This window comes from Callithrix jacchus, chromosome 3 (genome assembly GCF_049354715.1).
Source record: "Callithrix jacchus isolate 240 chromosome 3, calJac240_pri, whole genome shotgun sequence".
NCBI lineage: Eukaryota > Metazoa > Chordata > Mammalia > Primates > Cebidae > Callithrix > Callithrix jacchus.
The window spans coordinates 164,686,173-164,704,435 of NC_133504.1; positions in this window are offsets into that span (position 1 = coordinate 164,686,173).

Consider the following 18,263-nt stretch of genomic DNA (forward strand, 5'->3'; position numbering starts at 1 on the left):
ATATCTGTCATTGATTATGAGCTAACAGCAAATGTTTTGTAGACTTACATAGTTACCGTGAATACAAAAATATGTATTTACTCCAACTCATGATATCTTGGGATCAAGTCTCATTACAGTATATAGAAACTTGGTCTTACCACTTGCAAATTTAATCTGTGTATATAGTTCCAAACTCATTTTTCCTCCAATGTCTTTATACATTTACATATGATTATTTTTAAAAAACATATGTTAATAGAACATATATGTACATATAGAGACATGGGTGGTTGGATGGATAGAAATAGCATGATAGCAGGGCATGGCAAGTTCTGTTAGCCAATTCCTTACATAATGGTGCTGAGTTTATGTGGATAAAAGTTGAAGTCAGAGAGTTTTACATCGAGTACTGAAAAATACATTTACATGTTTAGTTATAGTAAGAAACATCAATCCCTTATTAAGTTTTTATTATTATGTGGTTTTATAAACCATCTTTTATGCTTTTAGAGTTGCATTTAAGAACATGATAATCTGTTTTCTACTTTGTATTATATGATTTTGTGATTTCCCATTAATAATAAACATTATATATCACATTAATAAAATTACCATTTATTCAAAACTTTAGAAAACTTACTATTTGAAAGGACCTAAGGAGGGAAATGAAAAGGGACAGAATGTGGGGTGGTTTTGCTGCCAAAAAAATTCCAACTTGGAAAGTGAAACAGACACCAAACCCCTTAAAAACTAATTTACTATTGGGCTGTAATAATTAAAGATGTGACCGTGATTAAGTCTTTCAAATTTAATACTAAAAAAAATTATGTAGCTCAATTTATTGAGAGCTTCCTAAGCCTCAGGAATCCTCCACACATTGATCTCACTTTATCCTTAAAACCATGTGAAAAATGTACAGTTATACCCATTTTACAGGCAAGTGAAATGATGTTAAGAGGACTAAAATAACTTAACTAAGGCTTTATAACCACCAAGTGAGAAGTGTTGAAATTTGATCCCAAAATGATCCTAACAATGAAGCTTATACTAGCAAAATACAGTTATCTGTTGTTTATTTCCCCTTAATTTAGGGCAAATGCACATTAAGTTGTCTGGTGAAGTCAAGTTATGCCTTCCTGTAGCATGAGATTGTTTTAGCATGTGTCATTTCTCAGGACAGATCTACCCCTGTGAAACAGATACAGAGGGGGGAAAAAAAAGTACACAATTTTCTGTATGGAATTTAAGATTGTCTCCTGAAAGAAAAAATCTAAACTCAACTACAGGTGTGATAGCTTCCTGACCTGTTAGATGAAGCCCTATTCTTAATCAAGAGTGTCGAGGGAGTGGTTAAACCACAAGCCAGTTGGAACAGTGTCTGAACAGGTGCAGCCGCAAATAGCCTGAAAATGAGCAGGACTCATTTCAGAAGTTTTTGATTATCCTGAATGCAATTCCTTTCCAAAGTAGATTTTCTGATTCAAAGTCTTTGTGTGCTGTAGTTTGCCATAGAAATAAACACTGAAAATAACACAGAGAAAAGGTCATTACTTGAACTAGAGACATTTCATTTGCTTACCAATTACTTCAGATAACATCTTGGAAAGATAAAAGAAGGTTTCATTGATGATATGTTTGCTTCCTGTCAACCTTTATAATCTTATTGGAATTATTTGTCTTATTGTGCAACAGGGTCAGTGTCTAAATTAAAGTTGCCAATGGCTTCCTTGCTTTCAAAAAAAAAAAAAACAACATAAATATCTTGATCAATGTATTATCAATCTGAATCAGGAGATTTGGATCCTTAGACAGACGAGGTAGCACATGTTTGTGTTTGTGAAAGGAATAAAGTTTCTCTGATATCCCTGATACTCTCTGACTCCTGGAGTTTGAAAATGGGATATTATTCATCCTATTTCCTGTTCATGATTTTAACAGTAATAAGGATTCATCCAAACTGACCGGACTTTGCAATGAAAAGAAGGAAAAAAATTCTTCCAGTCAGACAAGAAAATAAGAAATATTGCTATAAAATCTGTCATGGCATCAGCATTCTCTTTAACCTAGTTTGCTTGAGGTCTATGTTCCAGCCTGTAGATCTGGATCCCTCGATGATTTCTCATGTTGATCATTCCACAGTATAGGACATTGTGATATGTTCCATGCTAACCTGTCAGCTTCTCTTCTTTTCACGTTCCCGTTTCAAGTATACCTCAGGTTCAACTGTATTCGCTGCAAGTATCTGGACATATAATCCTTTTTTTCTAGAAATTCAGATTTTGCATATCTAAATTTCTAGAAAAAAAGGCATGCTTCAAACACACTATGCACTAAAACTGTTTTCTGCCTGGATTAAAAACAAATGAATATAGAAAGACTTAGCTCGTCTGATCAATTCAGGAAACTTTCTTAAATATTTCACTTAAACACCCTATACTTTCTAAATAATCGAGTATGCTCAGAGAATGTGTAAATAAATTGACATTTCTTTGCACTCCCACCTCAATCTTTGATGTTAATACACATTCTGAGATGCTGAAACACACACACACACACACACACACACACAACCCACAAAGGAAAAATATGTGAAATTGGTAGCAAGCAAAAAAAAAATAATAAACTTTTATGTTTATACATTTTATAATTTGTTAAATAGAAGTTTCCAAAATTTAATGAATTCCCTGTCTCCATAAAAAAGATAAACAAATTATTTAAAATAAATGAAATGGATAAATTTCTTAGGAATTACCATAACTCAGTAAATGAAATACCTGTAGATCTATCTAAATAGGTTTTAAAGTGGCTTATTGTGACCATAGGATACCATTAGAATTAAGATATGTCTCTCCAGTATTATTTTTTGCCATTTTTAACATTCACATAATTTTAATAAAAATAGAATTTCAGCAGCTTCATAATTCCTAAACTAAAAATCTAAGCATATCAGTATGATATGCAAGTATCCTCATCTCAATCTGGCTGAATGAGTTAGCAGAAAACTTGAATATGGAATTTAAACAGAAGTGAAAATTGAATTTGCAAAGATAATTAAAGGTCTCTGTTTCCTGGTTCCTTATGTATAAAACAGAACTTCTAAAGCTTCTTCATAGATTCCTATAGACACCACACCCCAGACAAAACATGGAATTTCTTTAAATTTTTTACTTTTACTGCTCCCCATTTTTTTGTTTCAAGTACTATTCTTTAATGTTCTCACTCTGTACTCTAACAACAAATAACTAACCACCTTATTACAAACACACTAAATGTAACATTTTTTTAATTTGATTATAATGCATGGCATTGTAATTATCTTCTGATTTATACTAATTAGATTTCCTTATGCCCCTTCAATTTGTATGTTCATTTCTTTTTTCAGGTTTGGAAAGATTGGGAGCATTATGTCTTCTAATAATCTCTCTATCCTTTTTTTCTCTCTCTTCACTTGCGGGATTTCCATAATGGGTATGTTGGTCCACTTGAGAATATCACTTATGACTTATCAAGTGATAAGTCACTTCTGCCTCATCAAAATTGTTGTTAAATTTCTCCAGTTTAATTGTTTTCAGTTTAATTATTGTATTCAGCCACTCTAGCATTTTTTTGTTTCTTTTCTTTTGCTTTTTTATTGTCGTGATGGAGTTACTCTGTTGCCCAGGTTGGGGTGGTTTCTGTCTCTTTGTTGATAATCTTATTTTGTTCATGTATCATATTTTTGATTTTGTTTAATTGCTAATCTGTTTTTCCATAGCTCATTGATCATCTCAATGACAGTTATCTTAAACTGTTTTCAAGAGCTTATAGATCTGCTTTTCCTTAGAGAGTTTCTGGAGTTTATTTTGTTCTTTTTATTTGGTCATGTTTTCCTGATTCTTTGAATACCTTGTAGTATTTTGCCGGGATATGGGCATTTGAACCTACTCTCCTAGTCTTTAAGTCCTGATTTCATGTGGGGAAAGACCTTTGCTAATCAACTCAGCTGGAGGTTCTTTGAACTCTCAAACCTTTTCTGGTCTCTGCCTGCAAAGGAACAAACAAACAAAAACAAAAAAATTAGTTGGTCACAAGTATGCTCTTTTGAACAAAATTAATCATGATTCATTATTATTTTATTATTAATTCTGATGAAGCAGTTGAAATTAATTGACCATTCAATTGCATTGATTATTTTCTAGAATCATTATCTACATCAGCTATATTGTACACAGTTATATGCACATGGAAAATGTGGTTAAGCTTTAATTATCCACAACTTGAATTTGCTCAAACACATTTTTTTCCCCACTAGGAACTTTAGTAAAAATTTTGAAGTTATGATGAGTTCTTGCAACATTTCCCTAATATCCTTTCCGCGTCCATCACCTTCATTTTCCAAATATTTTGAAACAAAACTTTGAAAGTAATTCTACAACATTTTTATTGCTTCAGAGATTTTTCTATTAAAATCAAACAATTGTTTTCAAGTTTCATTGGCTATTTCAAAAGAGAACATTTAAAGGCTTTTATTGGAGCTTATGTGGCTTTTAGCCATGCCTATAATAAACAAAATTAGAACAAGTACCACTCTGTATTATATTTCAACTATTATAAAAGTTATGCTACAATGAAGTCCAATATTGTTTTATTTTTAATCCACTATACTGATAGTTTCAAATCAATGACAAAATGTCAATTAATCCACAGTTTATTGCTAGATCTTATATAGATTTGTTTTTGGTTTGAGGGTTTTATGTTAAATTTGATTGCATTAACATGAAGTATGAAAATAGTGTACCTAGAATATTAGTGTACCTAGTCATATGTCGATTTCATTTGTGAACATTTTCTTATCCTCAATTTTGGCTACATATTTTATCATTTATGTTATGGATTCAATATACATGTTAATATATTGCTATTCTTAAGCATAATTCAGCATATAAATGTTTGCAGAGTATCATCTCAAAAAGTTAAATATATAAGACTCTGAGTATCAAGCAGGACCATAAATATAAGAGAGAATCTGTTAATTTTAAAAAATATTTTCAAAAATTAATTAGTTGTCAGGAAGCTGAAAGTAGAGATGGTTATTTATTGTAAAAATATATATATATTTTGTGGCTTCATTTTGCATAGTGCTGCTGTGAAGAATATTAAGGAATTACTATTATGGGAAGAATAGAAAAAATGGTTATCAAATTACGACTGTGATTTGAGTTGGAATTTCATGAAAATCCAAACCAAATTGATGAAACTTTCAAGATTTCTACCTGTTTAGCAATAGTTCTAGTTTAAAATATTCCTGATAAATATAGATTTCTGAATAAAATACTATAAAATATGCTATTATTTATATTATTATATCCTTGTATATTTACTTTAAGAATTGCTAATTATGTTATTTTAAATATAACATTTAATACCTAATTCATATTAGGAAATATATAAAATTGAAAAATAAAATTTGTATTCAAAATGAAAATATTGATTCAAACTATAAGTAAAATAGATTGATATTTTATTGCTTTTGCTGTTGTTGCTGTGTTAGCACATTTTCTTCAGGTTTTATATTTATTGAAAACTGCTTAAATACTTCCTTAACTATCCTAATAAACTCAGAAAAGGTTGGATGCCACTCACTGCAGAGAAATTTCCTAAGTTAATAAATGCACCTGAAGTCTTTGTAATTCAAGGTGTCATGGAGAAGTATACAAGCTGGGCTCTAATCATCCTTTAACTTTTCTCTTTTGAAGTAACTAATCATACTGACTAAGAGAGAGAGAGAGGAGGCATTTTTTTAAAATTTTCATATTCTTTTCTACGGCTTCCACAAGCCCTTTTTTCTTTTTGTCTTGGAAAACTGCATGCATTTTCCTCACTCCTGACATGGTGATAAACTGCTGCTCTTTCATGGGTGTGACGCAGCAGGATTTGGACCTGCAATTTTGTGTTTTACAACAAAATGGAACTGCTAACATTCCAATATTCCTGGCTTATCTTGTATAGCTGAGGCTAAATTTTGTTGCTTTTCTCAATCTTATACAAAAACTGGAAGGCTGATTGCCTTCACTTGGAAAGTAAATTGCTTGGTTCCATCAACTCTGGTTTGGATATACTGCAGGAGAAAGAATTGCAGATCCTAATATACTTATTCACTCTGATCTAAAAGCTTGATACTGGTATTGATGGTAGGTATATTAGGTCTCAGTCTGCAAAACCATGAAACGATTTTTTAAAATGGTGATGTTTCCTGCAACTTACATGTCTGTCTAAATCCTTTCTAAAATAAAAAATTTTAGTTAATTTTAGTGTATTATATACTTGTGGGTAAACTCACTAAGGACATTGTATTAATGGTTCCTCCTTTATTCTGTATTTGTAATAGTTGAAACCGACTCCAGTGTCCATGGAAGAGATACCTAATTCATACGCTTCTGGAAAAGCAGCTAGATAGTCCTAAGAATATGTTAGAGAAATCCAAGAAAATGTATAGGGCTTATTTATCAATTAGTTATTAAAAGACTCAAGTGTCATGTTGAACCTTATTACTTTAAATCCTAAAACTATATAATCAGTAATATTCTTACTTATTTTCTATATATAAATATCTAAAATTAATCACTTCAAATGACAATGGTAAATATAAAAAATGAATGCCTATTTTTAATGATTTATTTTTCATTTTCTCCTAATGATTTAGTTGCCTCTTTTATTTTCCATTTTTCCTATTTAGAGACATTTCAAAAACAGTCATTTAAAAATTTTATATTATAAAAAATGGTCAAAAATATGTAGCAATTTATCAATGAATATTTGTTGAGTATTATCAATGAATGCTCATATTCTCATCAATCATCAATCACCATTTCAAGGCCAATCTTATTTCATCTGTATCCCTGCTCATTTAGTTCAAAGGATCTCTCAGACATTATATGACTTTTCCTTTGACATCTTCAAGATGCATATTTAAAACCTAAAGACTTAAAAAAGTAATCACAATAACATCAAGAAACCTTCAATATAGTGAGATTTTTTAAATCCCATTAAAGAAGCAGTCAGTGTTCAATTTCTCTCATTGTCTGATAAACTATAAATTCTCACACATAAATATGTACGTTTAATCTGAATTAATTTATATATTGGATAAATCAGTAAATTGTGTTTTGTTGATATATCTGTAAAGTCCCTCCCTTTTAATATTTTTTTTTTTCTTTTGTGATAGGATCTCACTCTATCACCCAGGCTGGAGTGCAGTGACATGATCTGGACTCACTGCAACCTCTGCCTCCAGGACTTAAATGATCTTCCCATCTCAGCCCTCAAGAGTAGCTGGGACTACAGGTATGCACCACCATGCCCGGCTAATTTTGTATTTTTAGTAGACACGGGGTTTCACCATGTTGCACAGGTTTGTCTTGAACTCATTAGCTCAAGGATTACAGGCATGAGCCACCATGCTCAGCTCCTTTTAATCTTTAGATAACTTTCATCTATCATTTGTCTTTCTTTGCATTCTTCTTTATTAAAGAAATTGAGTCATTTCTCCTGTAGAGTTTAGTATATTCTGGATGTCACAGATTGTTTATCTATAAGGTCATTGAATATATGTTTCTGCCTTGTATATTTCTGTAAAATAGTAGTTTGGCCTAAGAGCTTAATTCAATTCAGCCGGATTACTTTTTAGGGAGAGAGGGAGGCATAATACTTCCTAGTTATGTTGTGTGCTTCCATCAGGAGGCACATAATGTCCAGTTGCTTCTTTTTCTGATATCAGGAGCCACTGTGATCATTTTCTAGAATTGTTATTTTTTAGGGCTTTGAAAACGTTGTATTCTAATTTTGTCATCTCTTCTTCATTAATAAGCTGAAATATAACAAAGAATAAATTTTCTTTTATTAACTATTTGGTTACACTGAGGTATAAACAATGAAGGAGAGGCAGAAAAATACTTGATTTTTCTCATTTTTCTTTATCAGTTTAGAACAATAATATGGTACTTTAGTACCCTTCAAAGGTGAAAAGAATGTTAATTTTTAAATATCGTTTTGAAATCAGTTATGATTACTTATTTTATATGTTTCAATTAATTTTAATGATAATATTTATTAATCATTGGTGCAATGTATCATTTGTTTACAATTGTTCATTGTTTTCCCCTTAATGTATCCTTATCTTTTCCTGACAGAAGAAAGAAAGAGAAAATAAATCTCTATCAGAGAAATCTTTACTGCGTCAATTACTTTGGGCTTAAACTTCTACGTGCTTTGGCCAAAAGAATAAGACTGGGATTTACTTTTCCATGTGCCAGTATATTCTGTTAGAGGCAAGAAAAGATTTGCCACCCCAGTTTGTTTTTTTCCTGTTCTCAACCTTAAATGAACAGAATGTACACAGATCCGTTTCTTCATTGCCTGTGTCGATATTCAGTGCCCCTGCCCGCCCCTCCACAGAGTATATATGGCAGTATCTATTCTGATTGATTTGCTGTGACACCATACTATTAAATATGTTTGTTGTCAATGCTGTATCAGTTAAGATACTTTCAGTTTCAAGTACCAGAATACTAAATTATAAATAGGTTTAAAAATAAGGGCATTTATTAAGACACATAACATTTTTCTAAGGTTATTACAAAGTGATAAATTTAGAATTTTGTGCTTCTCAAATTTCTCTGTGAATACTTCCGCTTTCTTATTCTGATCTTCAGTAATAATATCAAAAGGCCAGGATCAAAAATGGTTTTCCTCCAACAAAGGAAAGAAATCTTTAAAGAAATGTTTATCAGACATCTTATATTTTATTACCCACAGCACAGTTACATTTCCACTGCTAAGCCAATCACCACCAAAGGTTTAAGATTAACGAATCACATCGTTTTATATGAACCAGCCTTACTGTTGCTTAGAAAATAATTAATATTGGAGGCCTGTAGCATCAAAGAATGAGTAACAGCAGTTAGGTAGGCCACTAAGATGTTTGTGGTAGGTTATTTACTATTAGGTAGCTTTTTCACTATTGTATACAACTGAAAGCTCAATCTAGATAAGTATACAAGCCTGGTATTCTATTTTAAACATGTACATATAATAATGCATTTAACTATTCCCAATGGATTTCTTGACTTTTGTTATTATAAATAATATTTTATTTATTTATAGTATTTCTTTTTCTTTCCTTTATTTAGAGACAGGTCACAGTATGTTGCCCAGATTGGTCTCAAACTCTTTCCCTCAAGTAATCCTCCTGCCTTGGCCTCCCAAATTACTGGAATTATAGGCATAAACCACCACACCCAGCCCAAATAATATTTTAACAAGTACTTTTTGGTTTTGAACCCCTTGGAGATACACACACACACACACACACACACACACACACACACACATGTTTATCACACAGTTATATGTATGAATTCGTTTATATGTAAAACATACATATCTTCATGTATACATATTTGCTGGATCAACGTTTGAACAGTTAACAGTTTGAAAGATAATGCAAATTTCCTCTACAAAATTTTTCAATGCATACATTCATCAGTAACATATGATGTCACCTTTTTTCCTAATTGTTCTTTAACAACACAATATCATAGTTTTTGTCTTTGTGAATTTAATTGATTAAAAATATGTTTCCTGTTATTTTCTAACTTGTATATCTCTAGGGGCATTTTTAAGCAAAATCTTTTGGTTTGTAAGGAGTTTTATTTTTTAAATTTTGTAGCCAGCTACATTTCATTACTGGAAGATTTGTTACTTTCTTACTTCAAAATAGGATATGTTTAGTTTACTTGAAAGAAATTGTGCAAAGTTTAAATGGGAAATAAATAGATAAAAATAGGTGATATAATTTTGATAAAGATTAAAGTATCTTGTGATTTGCATTATTAAAATTTTCATTAAAAATGAAGATTTTTTTTCTTCAGTATGAGGAGATAACATAAAATAATATGAAGTTCACATACACCAAAAGTAGTATAGTTAAACATTGATGTGCTCTGCATGCCTGCTGAGTTAATAAAAAAAATACTGAAGTATTACATTAATATTGAAGGTAGTAGGTGCACCTAAAATATAATAAAACACATAGATTTAAATATAGGTACACATTACAGTCAGTTTAACTTTAGGAAATCCCCAAGTATAAAATTAAATCAAGAAGCTCCAAAAGAAAAGTCAGTCTGACCAATTTATTCTTTCTTTCTCACCAGCATACAATTATATTCCAGTATATTTTATTATAACAACAAAATCACAACACTTTATTGACCTTTCATCATCTCTCATCTTTTGTGACCTTTCATCATCTCTCATCTTTCAAGATCTTTCCTTCATTTTTCATAAGCTGCCTGATTCGTCTTCTCCTACAGAGAGGCTTTTTGAGTTATAGTCACTTTGGCCTCTACTTTCCTTTCCCTTAACCCTTTAACTATTCCTATGGACCTTCTTTTACTACCACTGCACTGAAAATCTTCCTTAAAACATATTCATCAACATTCATCCTACAAATGCAAAAGACACTCAGTTTATAAACTCCTATGTATAACTTCATAACTCCTGCGAGAAACATTGTTTCGGCTACCTGGCTCAGAAAAAGATAATTTTTTAGTTCTGTGGTCTGTAATTTTCAGTCTCCTTTGTCCTTCCTCCTCTGCCTGAACTCTAAATATTGGAGTTCCTTAGGGATTAATATTGGTACTCTTCTCTAAGAAACATTTTTTCTGGTAATGTCATCCGTTTCCATAGTTTTACATATTATCTATGTGCTGAAGAGTCCCTAACACATTTTTCTAAACTCAGTATCTCCCTTGAGGTTCAAGAATATTATAACCGATCTCTCATTTGATATTGGCATTTGCGTATCAAGAAAGGATGTCAAAATGTATTAGGGCCAAATAAAAAGTCTAGATTTTATCCTCCAAATTGTCCTCTAATTTACACATTTCAGTTTAAAAAACATCACTATCCCAATTGCTCAAGATTCAAAACTAGCTTTCAGGTTTGATTCCGTGATTTTTCTTATTTTCTATACATAATTTTTTTAAAGAAAATCTCTTGTTCCTACATGGAAAATGTACTCTGAATTCCCCTGTGTATCAGCATCCCCAGTCAACAACATCCCACAGCTGAACAACTGTTGCTAAAGGACTACCATCTTCATTTTGTCCCAGAGAATTGCCCTTTAACTATTGGGAACTATTCGATCAAGAGATATCCAGGAGATTGTCCCAGTCATGGTCAATTACCTACTAGTTTGGGGTGTAAAAGTACAGCCCCCTGCCCCATGATAATGCCAATACTGTGATAGAATTCACAGACCAGCATTACTCCTAGGATCACTAAGAGGCTAGACTATCCTTGAAAATGCCTCTTTGCTTAGCTTCCTTCTCTGTCCTAATCTGCTTCACAAACTCCCTTACACTTTTTCCCTAAGGACACTGTCTTAAATCACTTGCATGAGAATCACCATGTCTGGCTCTGTTGCTAAGCAAAATGACTGATACACCAACCTGAACAGTGTGGGAAGATGAAATTCAAAGTAACATGAGAGCACAAAATTGGGAATTGTTGCCTGAATTTTCTTAAAGAGACTATAGATATTTAACTCAGCTCCTTAGTCAGATGAAAGAAATTTTCTGAAATAAACAATACTTTAAAAGTTGCAAGGGCAGTAAGAATATTACATTCGAGAAAAAAAGTAAGTTCAGTAGATCTGGAAACAACATGGTGGGAAATAGGAGGAAATGACAAGAGTGAAAGTGAAGGGAAAGGTTGTGAAGCTCCATTGAGTAGAGGCTTAGAAATTGTTTAAGCTATTATTGACATGATTAAAATTTTAAATTAGAATGTTATCTTGGTTGTTCGTTTCTCCTCTGCTTAGAGAGTTTCCAGAAATATTGACATCCTAATTCAGAAACAACCTTGCCCTGAAACTGCCATTGGCAATATCATTAAAACTCTTGCTTCCAACATTTCTATTTCTTGTTTAATTTGAATTTGTTCATGACATGCTTCATTCTACTCCCATACATACCATAACCTGTCTTCAAGGCAGGAACTTTGCTATTTAATTTAGGTTTGCATTTTTTATTTTGAATATAATATTCTCAGTGTCTTAGGTTTCACACATTGCATACTAAGCAGCAGATAATAAATGCTATGGGTTTTGTATAAATTTTGAACTATTTAAATTATAATACATTGTTAAAATAATATGTTAAAGTAATTCTTATATTACTCCAACACTATATATTTTAAAAGTTAAAAATATTGGAACAAGAAATAAACAGACTTACCTTAATAGTATATTTTTAATTAAATTATACCTGAAACCAAAAAATTTGTATTTTTCTCTTTCTAATCTTTAAAAGGTATGTGTATTTTTTCCCACTGATTTTGTATTATGGGCTCAAAATTTTTGATTTATATTTAACTGGCCTTAATGGGAAGTAAAGGTCCCTAAGACACTTTTCTTGACAGCTGAGAACCTTGTACAGGCTTCCCTTTTGTTCTTCTTCTTTAGGAAGAAGTCAAGAGTTATTCATATCTAGCAGCATTATAATCTTTCTGAGTGATAGATGTCTTTCAACTTAGAAAACAAATAAAAGATGGCCACGTCTAAACTTGCCATACGTTTTTCTAATGGTTCCTTTAATGTGGTTGACTATTTCTAAAGTAATTATTCGAGAAGCATAACTAATGTGGATGTAGGTTACCTTGGATCTTATCTGGCAGCCATTCCTAGCATAAAAGTAAGTGTTTTTCTCGAATTATGAAGGACAAGTAGGTGCATGTGAGTCTAGGTCTCAAAATAATCACTGTGATAATTATTATTTTTGTTATCAATGTGTCATAGCAGTAGAAATATTTGATCAAAACTATTTCAAGAATTAGATTACATAAATAAATAGAAAATATGTAGAGTGGTTTCATATATCCTCTTCACATTAGAAAATATATGAGAAAGTTATGGACAAATTAGACTTACAATTGGTAAAATTCCAAAGAAAAATTGTTATTCTAACTTAGTGTAATTTTCACCTTTTCCTTCCCAAACATTTACCCTTTCTCCTATTCCATTACCTCTACACATATCTCAGGTCTTGCCTTCCAGAGGGAACAATTATCTTCTTGGGAATTAATGTATTTGTTTGCTTCTGGATCTATTGTAACAATGGATTCATGACAAGTTCTAATAGAAAATGCATATCCTACATCATATTGGAAGAGCCAAGGGGCTTTCTTTAGATTAACACATTGATATTGAAGCATAATAGTAATGCAGAATTGTAGAAGATTGTGGGTTTTTCTGTAGAGTAAAAAAGTTTCATACCCTCAATACTTTCAAATAAATACACTTTCAACCTTTCATGTAAATGGCAGGTAAAAGGTTATTAACATTTAATTTTGAAAACTGATTCTTTTTATGACTTATTGCAGGTATCAGACCTTATCACAATAAATCCAATATCAACTATCTGAATTAATGTTACAATAAACATTTACTGTTTATAATTAAATGTATTCTTAAAAGAAAATCAAAGTAATGCTAACAGTTTTAGTATTTACCATAAATATTGCATGTTCAAAATCATAGTTTTTATACATATACATTATGTATAAAATGTATACATAATGTGACTCATGTTTAATTGCAAATTGTGAACGTACTTTTTTTACTATCACTGAAATTCACTTTAGTTTTTACAAATCAAATGTTTAGCCTGACAAAGAGAAATAATGCTTGACAAGAAATGTCACATCGATATGCCATTAAAAGAAACATTATGTAATTCAACCTTGGTGAAGGGCTTTATGCAAAATTCATAGCCTACATTTGAGTCAAGCACTTGTATATTCATTTATCAGATAAGTACCACCTTGAGCAGTCTATTTTTTACAGCTATGATCTCTGACCTAGTTTTTAAATGATGGCAATAGAAAATGCCTCCCAAATACTTGAAAACATTTTATTCTCAGTGACATTTCATAACCAGTTCACTATTTAACAGTTGCTAAGTAGACGATGAGATAAGGTATATAAGAAATTACAAACAGTAGAATCTAGGGTCAGATTTGCATGAAGCTTAATCAAATTCAATCACAGCAGCACCACCTATTGGTGCTTTTCTTTCAGTATAAACTCTAAATAATATTGCTTGTAATAACTTATATTTTGAATTAAAATCTGAATATTTTCCTTGTACTCAATTCATACATTATTTCTCAAACCAGGTAATGATTGTCAAGTGCATTCATTTTTTATGATAATGTCTACATAAATATTTCTTTTTATATACTGCCTTCAGTTTTATATTCTGGGAGTATTCAGTGTCTATTTCTACTTACTGAATATTGTAAGCATGCACATTTCAATGTATATATCAGTACGGGATTTTTCATTTTCCTAAAATAATGCCATTGGCTCATTACCCTGTGTTTAAGGGACTAAGGAATTTTATTTTAGATCCAGATTTAGAGTTTTCTTATTTTTAAAATTGTATGTTTCTCTCCTGTGTAAAATTACTGTTATCTTTTGGGATCTTACATCTGTCATATGAAGAAATATCCTGATTATAAAAGAAGGAAAGTATAAATGAATATAATTATGTCTGTTAACACAGGGAATACTCCCAGTGACCTTTATTGGCCTGAACATACTTATAATAAAGTGTGAAGCTTGGCCATCTTTCTTAGATGTCCAGATATAATATGGTATAAAATACTATTAAATATTAAAGAAGATAATGTCAACTGTGTAAAAATAGATACGGAGGTTTTTGGACATTTTATTCCATAGGAAGCGAGACTAGATCATCCTCATTCAAAGAAGGAAGTGGAAAACTATAGCCAATAAATTTGAAGTTTTATAAAACTGCAAAATGACCTCTAATTATTATTAGGCTCTAGGGTGGAGGTAGAGTCTCTCAGACTTTTTCACTCAATCTATAAGATACTCAGCAAATTAAGTTTCATTTAGCAATCAGAAGTTGATTTCATTGACTCACACATTTATACTCACATACATTTGAAACTAAAAATTTCTACCTTTTGTTCACATAAATCACCTTAAATAGAAACACTTAATTCTACAGTTAGTAAATAAAAGATCTGTGATGAAATAAGCTCTTAACACTTCTGGATTTCAGCTAAGTGATACTGGGGAACAAGTATGGACAATTGTTTTTGGATCATTTCCTCTTTTGCTAAGAAAAATACCTGTCAACAAAATAGCTATAGAGCTATGCAGTCCTCCTAAAACTGAGAACTGTACATGGAAGTATGTAAAAAATTATTCAAAGTAATAACTAAATATAAAAGGCCTTATTTAGTCTCAAGAGCCCAAAAAGCTTGTAAGGTAATATGTTTTTCAATTCTGCAAATCAAAGTTGCTATATTTGACGAGATTTCTAAATATTTTGTTCATATGTATTTATGAACACATAGGTTTCTGTTCTTTGAAAATCACTCATTATTAAGGTTTGATAACGTTGGATTTTTTTTCAGAAATACAGAAAATAACCCACTGTAATGAACTGAATGGTGAACCCCCATAATTCATATATTGAAGCCCTATAGCCCAATGTGACTATATTTGGAAATTGGGCCTTTAATCATTTAATTAAGGCTAAATGGGCATAAGAGTGGGGCCCTAATCCAGTAGGACCAATATTTTTATAAGAAGAGACACCAGAGTGCTTGCTTTCCCTCTGTGCCACACACAAAGAGGATAGGTCATGTGAGAAAACAGCCAGAAGGCAGCCATCAACAGGTGAGGAGGGGAGTCCTTACCAACATTGATGTCACCTTGATCTTAGACTTCTAGCCTCCAGGATTATGAGAAAATTTTTGTTTGTTTGTATAAGCCTCCAAATCTATGGTATTTTGATATGACAGCACCAGAAAACAAATATGCCCACCATACTCATTCTGTCCCCAGTGTACTATTGTTTCAGAATTTTATTTGTAGAAGACGCAAACACATTTAATTTAACCATCCATTTCTGTTTATTTAAAACTTGGTGTTTGGTCCTGAGGCCCATCTCTTTTATCTATTTTGTAAAACAATTATACCCTTCATCCCATACATGCAAATGCCATTTCCCTTCTCTGGTCATGTGTCTCCAGATATGCATGGGTATGTGTTATGCCATTTGGATGTACTTAGCCCTTGCTGGAGAGCACACTATACCAGAACTTGGTGGCTTCACACAATCCATTTTCATCATTTCAGAGTTTCTTTGAGTCAGGAATCTAAGCACAGCTTAGCTGGGCTCTCTGCTTCACAGTCTTTTTGAAAGTTACAGTGAAGGACTCCAGGTTCTCCAGTATCATTTGGAAGCTTAACTGGGGCAAGTTTGGCTTCTAAGCTTATTAACCTAGTTGTTGGCAAGACTCAGTTCCTTGAATAGTGTTCAACTGAGGTTCAGTTGAGGACGTTAGTTCTTCATTGACTGTTGGCTGGAGCCTGCCTGCAGCTGCTTTGCAGGGGAGCCTATTCTACATAACAGTTTGCTTCATCCAAGTGTATAAGCTGAGAGTGCAATCGAGAAAGTATGTAGGCAAAATGGAACACCCGCTCTTTTATAATTAATCACAGAAGTTACATCTCATCACTTCTGCCATATTTTAAGTACCAGATTCAGCCCACACAAAGAGTGGGGATTACATAAGCATGTGAACACCAGGAGGGCAGAGTTATGGAAAGCTGTAGCAGAAGCTAAAGTTATGTTGTATCACATTAAACATGTGTGTATATTTTCTTGAAAAAATATACACTGTGGTTTGGGCATATGCAGTTTTAATGTTGTTTTAGAGAGAGAGAGAGAGAGAGAGAGAGAGAGAGAGAGAGAGAGATAGATAGATACGTCGTTATATGTAAGTTTCTACTTTAATGTGTGCATTTATATAGCTCCCCATTGCATTCCTATATCTATATGTATACTTCCCCAATATATATCTCTCTCATTCTGTTTATCTCTGGGCATCTTGGCCTCTATACCTATCTCTGTCTTTGTCTCATGCTCTCTACACATACATACATACAATTGTATCTGTTTTTATCTATCTGTCTCTATCATGTGTGTATACATCCTTGACCTGTGTATACTCATGTTTGTGGATATGTATTTTGGAATTGTATTATAGATACACTGTGGTGTTCTCAACTTTTTTACTTCAATACACATTTTTATGATCGATCCATGTTGCTGTATATATCCATTAATGTTTCATTTTTGCCTATTATACATTACTGTAGTTACTACACTGCAGTGCATTTATTAAAAAGAGCAATTAATTGCACATAATAGTATTCAGTAAATATGTATTCGTTGATAAGTGCAATCATTATATTTTATTTTTATACTTACTTGTTGCTGGATATGTAAGTTGCTCCGAATTCCTGTACCAGAATTTTTAAAATCCAAATACATTTATGATTTGAAATTAAATTTCCGTATTAATTCTGATGACTACTCACACTGTATTTTGAAAGCCGGCCCATTTTTTGAGGAACAGTCTGGAATGTCCCTATTTTTACGGAAAGTCCTGCCTGTGTAGCCTGCCACCATCTCGTTAAAACACATCAGTGCATGCACACGTATGTTCATGCATACCTTAATTCATTCTTTCTTTCACGTTTAGTTATCACATTGCCTGCTGAATTGACTTTCTAATCACACATCCAGTCAAATCCAGATAAACTTCCAGAGATGCAATTTGTTCATTTTTCTTTCACAAAGTGGACAACTGGGCCAGCAATTGAAAGATAAGTCAGTTTAAAGAAATAGAAAATCATTAACTAAAAGATATTTCTAAACCATCTCAAAATCATGAGAATTAGGTGGGTTAAAGATTGGCACATTTCAAACCATAATTTACAACAAAAATTAAAAGTAGAATATCTCTACCTGGGTCATTGGAGAACATTTTCCCAAGTTTGAACCTCACTTTAATCAGACAAATTGACATCTTTTGATAAATTTTTTTCTTCTCTTTAGTTTTTGGGAAAAAGTCATGTTAGGTAAAAGATAATGTCTTTAATGGAATCTTTCATTCAAGAGTGACATTAAAGAGTTCCACCCTGCTTTCTAATTCATTCCCTAGGACTTATAAAATTGAATATTTCTTAAAAAAAAAAAAAGCCAAGAATGGTGGTTTACATCTGTAATCCCAGCACTTTAGGAGGCCGAGGTGGGAGGATTACTTAAGGTCAGGGGTTTTAGATGAGCCTAGCCAACATGGTGCAACCCCCTCTCTGCTAAAATTACAAAAAATTAGCCAGGCATGGTGATGCA